The sequence below is a fragment of the Malania oleifera genome, chromosome 7 (assembly GCF_029873635.1).
Source record: "Malania oleifera isolate guangnan ecotype guangnan chromosome 7, ASM2987363v1, whole genome shotgun sequence".
Classification (NCBI taxonomy): domain Eukaryota; kingdom Viridiplantae; phylum Streptophyta; class Magnoliopsida; order Santalales; family Ximeniaceae; genus Malania; species Malania oleifera.
This window is the reverse complement of record NC_080423.1, coordinates 82,096,649-82,104,922: the sequence shown is the minus strand read 5'-3', so window position 1 is coordinate 82,104,922 and position 8,274 is coordinate 82,096,649.

Sequence of the window (8,274 nt, the reverse complement as noted above, 5' to 3'; positions counted from 1 at the left end):
CTGCAAGTATGAAAATGAGCTCTTGAAGACGACCAAAAATCTTCTACTGTATTACTTGAACACGCCTTACTCCTGAGAGAGTGGGCTCGTAAGTGGGTTTTCTTCTCTCACGAAAACGTCTGCCTCTGTGAAAGTCTGTTCGTATCTTTAAGCTGCTGAATGGAGCACATGTGTATATAGGTTACAGTAAAGACCTCTGGGCAAATATGACTAGGGCTTCCCACGTAATTAAGAATTTCTAATCCGACCCGAATTCATCCTTAATTACGTTAATTATAATTAATACCACTAAAAAATTATAATTGCATTCCCTGTCAAATTTGAAATTAAATTTCGAACTCCTATTATTAAATGTTTATTTATCTCCCCATATAAAGATTACAGATACCCTTCTATTAAATTAAATTACTGACAATTTAATTAATCGATATATTAATTACCCAAGACCTTCCACTTAACTTATTTGATGTGCCGGATTCAAAATGCACTTATGGGGTTTGACATAATCAAAACTTAAAAGCTTCCTCAAGGGGGTATCATTAATCCCAATACGAGAACGTAGATTCCATCAATAATTAATGTTGACCATACACATACTGTCATCACCTAACTCATTGAGTATTTTGACCCATAAAGAATCTCACTCTTCTATGAATCAAAATAATAAGCACTATATGCACGTGTCCAATAATCATATCAAGATTAAGAGTATAAGCACTCATAATAACCACGAGGTATTAATTGTTTTATATAATTAGTATAAAAATAATTACCGCAAGACGGTCATGTTCAATACACACAAAGTGTACCAGTATAAGGAGTTAGAATTGTACCATTCCCAATAGTCAAGACAGACCTATTAAAACCTTGTGCTACGGTCCCACCAAAGGTGTGTCCAATTTCATTTAAGACTATAAACAATAAACTTATATTCTATAAGAATTGATGGTCTAATCTTCTGTGTATAAGTCGTACTCTACACACTAGATCACTTACTATATAGAATAAAAGACACATGTGCATAATCATTAAATAAATAATGTCAGGCAAACATTACTCACAAAAATTCTCATTAAAATGGAATAACTGAAGTTATTGATAAATATTATAATCGATTACATAAAGCATGTCTTTCAGTATAAATCCTTAACATCATCTACACAAAACCACATTCAGAGTGTCCCTCTTCCCTGAAGGACTCTCATATAGAAGGTCCGTCTATTTTCTTACCACACTTCTTCTTTGGTAAATAGTACTCCCACTCCTGGTATGACATCAAGACGTATTCCAACAACCAATCTTAAAAAAGAGTTCACAATCCCCAATTCCTCACCACATACTTGCTCTGCTTCTAATCACACCTCCAATTCGCACTTTAAACACCAGCATTTGCTATCAAATCATGCATTTAATTGTCCTCTAATGTTCCAGCTCAAAACCCAATCCAGTATGGCTTTATGATTTCATTGCTCCTCTGGCTTTCCAATCTCACACTCATACTGTCCCACAACTTTAAAAGATCCGCTGTCTAGCCAAGTTAGACTGGGAGTTACCTACGCAAAAAAATACAAAAGGTCCTTCCAACCAAGAGGACGAATGTGCCCTCTGGAAAAATGCCCTACGACAAGCAAACCTCATGCCCTTTGGCAAGGGTAAACATAAGGCCCTGAGGTCATAAGCATATGAGTGCTCAACTATTAGTACCAGGTGTTACCGTCACTACTGCATTTCCACCAAAACTTAAGTTATAGGATCCTCTTAGGACTCCAGCAAAGTCTTTCAAGCAACGTTTGTTGTTCCATTGAATTCACACCCGCAGGATTTCCTTCACCACAACGACCACCTATGATCCGCACTCATGTGACTCAAGGAAAACACAAAGGCCTTCACCATTTTTTTCCTATCATTGATCTTAGAATGTCACCTTTGTGTATGGAATACAAATTTTGTATGTTCATTGAAGATGCCTTGGGAAAAACTCCGCTGTTGTCTATTTCCATAGACATAAGAATTTCACACCTAACTATGGAACGAGGGCATGGAAAAAACCTTTGTGGGTCACTATTTGAGCTCCAAGGCCAACCAAAATAGGAAAAATCCCATAATGTGGCCCTTCCTCAAAGACACATTCTCAATCATCTTAGTTCACAAACACTTATTCCCCGTGCCTTGGGTATCGAGTAATCGCAAGCATCTTAATTTACTTATAGTAGTATATCGAAGGCCAACTTAAACCAAATGACCCATAATGTAACACCATTGCACACCCAAGGGTGGATTAACCCTTCCTGGTTCAATGGCATCTTAAGTTTCAACTAGAGACCTAAAGCCAACAATATCAATCCATTTTTTTTAGATAATAAAACAATTCTATTAAAATAACATAATACAATGAAATAATAAAAAATCCTCCAATTAAAAGCACAAAAGAAAAAATAAAGGAAAGAAAAAAAGCTGACAATTACATCAAAGTTGCTTTCCAATCCCTTTGAATATCGGAGAGCAAAAGACTACCCAAAACCCTAAAAGAATGAGCCCAAAAAGAAGAAATAAAAATAATTTTCTCCCAAAGTAGTCTTGGAGAGGCCTTTCAATTTTTTAAAACTCGAGCATTCCTTTCCAACCATAGGGGCCACAAAATTGTAAAAATAGTGCAGTCCAAAATATCTTTCTCTATTCTTCTTCCCAAAGCCCCAAAACTTCACTTTAAAAAAAAACTCTGAATTGTGGCTAGAGCCACCTAAGTCTCACCAAAATATAAAAATTAATTATTCCTTATGCATCTTGCTACCTTGCGATGAATGAAAAAATGACTCATAGTCTCATTAGAATTATAATCAATTCATTTTCAACACTTAATTGGAGACCTACTTTGATACAAGATGCAACATAGGAGGCCGATTTTCAAGGCCGCACAAATTTGCTTCGCCTTAATCTGTGTTAGATGTGACATAATTACGCCTATACGACACCAAGAATATTCCAAGTTCTATCCACCTATATTCATCCTCATCTATGGGAACACTCAAAGATCCATTTAATGGTCAAATATTGTGGCATACTAACCCTTGACCCCAACAAAGATGGTCCCCAAGGAATCATGACTTGAATGATAAAGGTGATGAACATGGATTCCACACGCTCTAAGGGTTACCTTCATCCCTATAGCATGAGCTTCATGTAAGTGAACATGTCACTTGAAAACTAAGATGTAGTCCCAAGAGGGGGGGGGGGTGAATTGGATTTTATAAAATTTCTCTTAATTCATTTTAAGACTTCTTAACCTCTTTTATTTCTTTTAACCAATTCTTGATTTGTTTGTTTAATTTGTCAATTACACATGAACTTAGTTTCTTTTATACAATCAACAACACAACTATTTAAACAATCAAATAACCAATCAATCAACCAAACCAATTATCCAAAGCACAATATTCAAACCAAGATATATAATATACAAGATTTCAGCTCTTGTTTATTTGCAGTCCTGAAAATATAAAAGTTTGATTCAAGCCCTGTGGTTAATTGCAATCCTTTTGATAATGAATTAGCTTTCTCAAAGTGATTTTCAATAAAACATTCACACTCTTTCCAAAATTCAGAATTGAAATAAACTCTTAATAAATTTATCTTTGGGTGTTAACCAAGTAACGTACTCCCTTATGATTTCCGTAAAGTATGGTTTAACCAATGTACTCCCTTTTGGTTTCCGCAACCCAAATCAAAATTAGACTTTAAGTTTACTTGATTTCCAAATATACATAGTATATATGATTAAGAAATTAAATCATCCACGCAATTTATATGTGTTGAAAATGAAGAGTAAGGGAAAGGGAGAGTGAGACCAGGATTTTTATGAGGTTTGGTTTATACCCAGCCTATGTCCTCACCTTTGGTAAACCACCAAAGGATTCACTAAAATCAGTTCCTTTGTCAAGCGGAACAACACCATTTACATACTCCTTTAGTAGGCTAGACTCCGCCTCTCCAAGTGATATCCCCTCACTCGGTCACTCATTCAATTAGGCTAGAGTCCGCCTCTCTAAACGATATCCCCATGCTTAGCCAACAATCCAAATAACCTTGAATCGTCAATATCTATAAGATACAAATCAAAGAGATGTACAAAGAATGCTCTCAAATAGAGCTGATTAGTACAACAATTCAGCACTATAATATACTTCAAAGTAAATAATAATATGGAGTTTAACTTGAATCTCAAGAGAGTATATCACCGATTAATTCTTTCAATTATTGAAAGATTTAGAATTTGTAACACAAGATTGGTGATTGAATGTCAGCAATACTCAGTTGAATTCGTGCACAAGATATGAGCAAGAGAGCCTTTTAATGACGAGAGCAATTGAGAGAGTTTGATAGCTAAATTTGATTCTTGGTAATTAATTCAATGATCTTGAGGCTTGATTATAGACTTGAAAAAGTATGTAACTTGATCCCCAAGTGACTTGGAGTATTCCCCAAGTTTTCACAAAGTTTGAGCCCCAAGCAATCTCATTTAAAAAAATTTTTCATTATAAAAATTTAAAATCTACCACGTGATAGTTGACCGTCACTTTTGGTCAGCCGCCTATCTAGTTATTTTAAAGGGACAATAGGGTGTCAGTCACCTATTGGAACATCGACAGGCGCCTGAGAGTGCAAAGACAAGCTTCTATAAGAACATGGACATGCGGCTGTCAAGCTGTCAACTTCGAGCACCCTTCAAGTTTTTTGTCATAACTTTTTATACATAACTTCAAATTTGACATTCTTGGTGTCAAACGAAAGCTAAGAGAAAATCTCACAACGTTCATGTGGAACATATTTTAAAATAAAGATATTTTGATAGAGAAAAATGTACATCAATGCGGATATAGAAAAAATGACAGCAATTGGAATATTCTCTTTTTGGTGCTTTTCATTCCAAAAATGATTCTAACCTTTTTTAAATAATTTTTAATCTTATAAAATATTTTCCAAGTATGTTAAAAGGTATCTAAATCCAAAAAATTAAACTAAGAGCTTCATGCATCCATATTGTAATTATTTGAAGTACTTACATGAAATTTCCTATAAACTCTTTCGAATTTTCAATTCTTGAATTCCTTGAGGTCTTTATACTTGCTTCATCTTTCTTTGAGCTTTCATCAAGTTCTCTTTAATCCTCATGCTCTCATGATCTTCAAGCTTTATCTTTGAATTCATTTTTGAATCCATGCTTTAAGCTTCATATTGATAATCATTCTTTGAAATATAAGCTTTCATGAATCCTTCTGAACACTTGACCTTGCATTCATCATTGAATCCTGAAATGACATCACTTAACCAAATATGTTAAGTTCCACTTGTTTGTTAGCATCAAAACAAGATGTTAAGCCTTGTAAGGCCAACATCACTAACTATACACATCAGCCGAAGTTAAAGGAAATGACATGATACATTTATCAAGACAAACAAATAAAGGATTGACATCACTCAAGAATTTAATCAAGTATAAGACGATACCGTCCAAGAGTAGGCATGTAGACCAACATGAGTGCACATCTCGACTTATGAGTCAAAAGTGACACAACAATGTAGCACCCCGAACCCGGTGGGGCCCGGAGTGCTATCCTATTTACACGTCCCTGACACCATACTATAGTAACTCGAAATCCTGTAATTGGTACCGGGTATACATGTCCATATCTCAAATAGAACATGCAGCAGAAACATATACATAAACCCCGAATACAATACCAAATTTCTAGAACTATCATATCATATATACACATGTCTCCCCAAAACCAAATAGTACTACAACCCAAGGTAATACAAAACATATCCATTTACTTATACATAATAGTGTCTCACTAGCACTATCTTCAAACCTAACTAACTAATCCTGCCTAGAGCTCTCTAAGCTCAGCTCCCTAGATTTCCTAAAATGTCAAAAGATTATAGGAGTGAGACACCTCTAAGTAAAACGGAATAGATTATTGTCAATGTGTGGCAACATGAGTTCTGATGTAGCATAACTTATAACCTTTAAATAATTAACTTTAACTCATAAATCTTATAAATCTGTACTCATATAGACATATATATATATATATATATATATATATATATTTGGAAACATACATGCTTTTCTACATGAACATATTTTATCATAATAGATTTCTCTGTGTATATAAATCGTCTGATATATCTATACATAAAAGATTTTCCACCTAACTGGATGAACAATCATATAACATCATGTAATAACCTCACATGATCGGGTTAGGCGACCTGTAGGCTAGACTTGGTAATGGCTGGCCTACCACGCTAAGTCAAACATAAAGTTTATAAGTACGATTTCCCACCCAGCCTGGTACAGACCCATCATGCTCTCCGCAACACTTCACGGCTAGCCCTAGGGGGTATCCTATTCGCTGCAACACTTCATAGGCCAATCGACTATCCAACACCAACACTCTATTTAAGAACTATGATTGCACTGACATAACATAACATAATAGTTGTGGTACCAAGCTTCCTGAGCATATCTGGTCCATTGGGGTTCTTATACCATATAATACTATCTATATACATAATAATCTTGATACATGATTTCATTTCATAAAACTCGTTTGAATACTATCATATCATGATTCTGTCTGAATCGACATATAGCCATTTGTACTGAATTCGGCATATAATAGTCTGAACTGTATTTGGCATAAAGCCGTCTATACTGTCATATCATAATTCTGTCATATCATGATCTGTATAATTTTGTCGTATTATGAATTTTGTATAAATTTGTTATATCATGAATTCTGAAAATAAACTTTGTAATTTCGTAAATCATATATAAATCTATCATATCATCCGTCAATCTATCATACCATCATTTCTGTATAAATCTAGTATATCAAAATTTTGAAATAAATCTGTCATAATTTCATTACTCATGCCACACAATTTGAGTAAATATTTCATTATATAATAATCTGCTTGGAAAACTATTTTATTCTGTTGAAAAATTGGTATAATCTTTTCTAGGGTTTATTCTGTAGTAAATCGGATAATTATGAGAATTAAATAGTAAAGAAATGAGAGGAAAAAGGAAATTTTAAAGGGGGACACAGCAGGGCCAACAATCTTCTTGGGCTCGTTGATGTGGACACGTGTCTCATCGACGAGAATTTACCGAGGGGCTATTTTCTGGGCTTGAAACTCGTCGACGAGGGTTAGGTGTTCGTCGACGAACCCCCTTCCTAGACTCGTCGATAAGGTGACGTGGCTTGTAGACGAGGCCACGTGGCCAGCCATCTATATAAGCACAAAAAAAATCAGATTTCGACGAAAATTCAGTCTCTCTCTCTCTAGAAACAGTTTCTCTCACTTCTTTCTAGCTTTCCAGCTTCGTGATTCGATGATCAGAAGCTACCACATTGATCTTGGGGAGATTTTCTACAACTTAATTGGAGCAGAAGTTTGATTTGAGAAGTTTGGGAACCATCCCAAAATCAGGATAAGTAGATTATTTAGGTATTTTCAGTACGACTAGGTGTATTTGAGGCCATATTTTGCATTATATGAGAATATACTGAGGTTTTGTGAAGTAAAATTATGGTGTTATGATTTCAGGGTTAGGGTGTTTTTGGGGACCCTGCAATCATGGGTTGAGGACCCCAGCGAATATTTTTCTAGGAGTTCAGGTAAATTATAGTTTAGAAATTCTAGATATGCGGAGTTGGGGAAAAATATAAATGTGATAATATTTATGATAAATTCAGTTGTGTGATTGGGAATTATATCGGTGTTATTTCAGGGTGTTGAAAATTATTAACGTCGTATGCGTGAGATTATAAAATAATATTTAGAGCTAGATAGTCAGGTAAGGGGAATACATGTTATGCTAGCCTTATTAGAAACTTTACTAGTAAAGTATAGTATTTGATCATGAGTATTAGAATATGATTTTTAAACATATTAGAGCTTGAAAATTATACAGTTTTACAAAGTATGATTATAGAGATTTTATTTAGTTGTGTAGCATGAGTAATAATGAGATATTATAGAATGTTTATACAGAGTTACAAAATTACGTTTATATAGTTTCTACAAAAATATGTTATATAGATTTACAGAAACATGATTATATAGTTTTTATAGAGTTATGAGATACAAATTATACAGTTTTATTTACAAAGCTACAACCATACAGAATATTATAGAGTTATAGTTTATATGATTATACAAAATGATGATATACAGTATTTTACAGAATCATGTTTATACAGT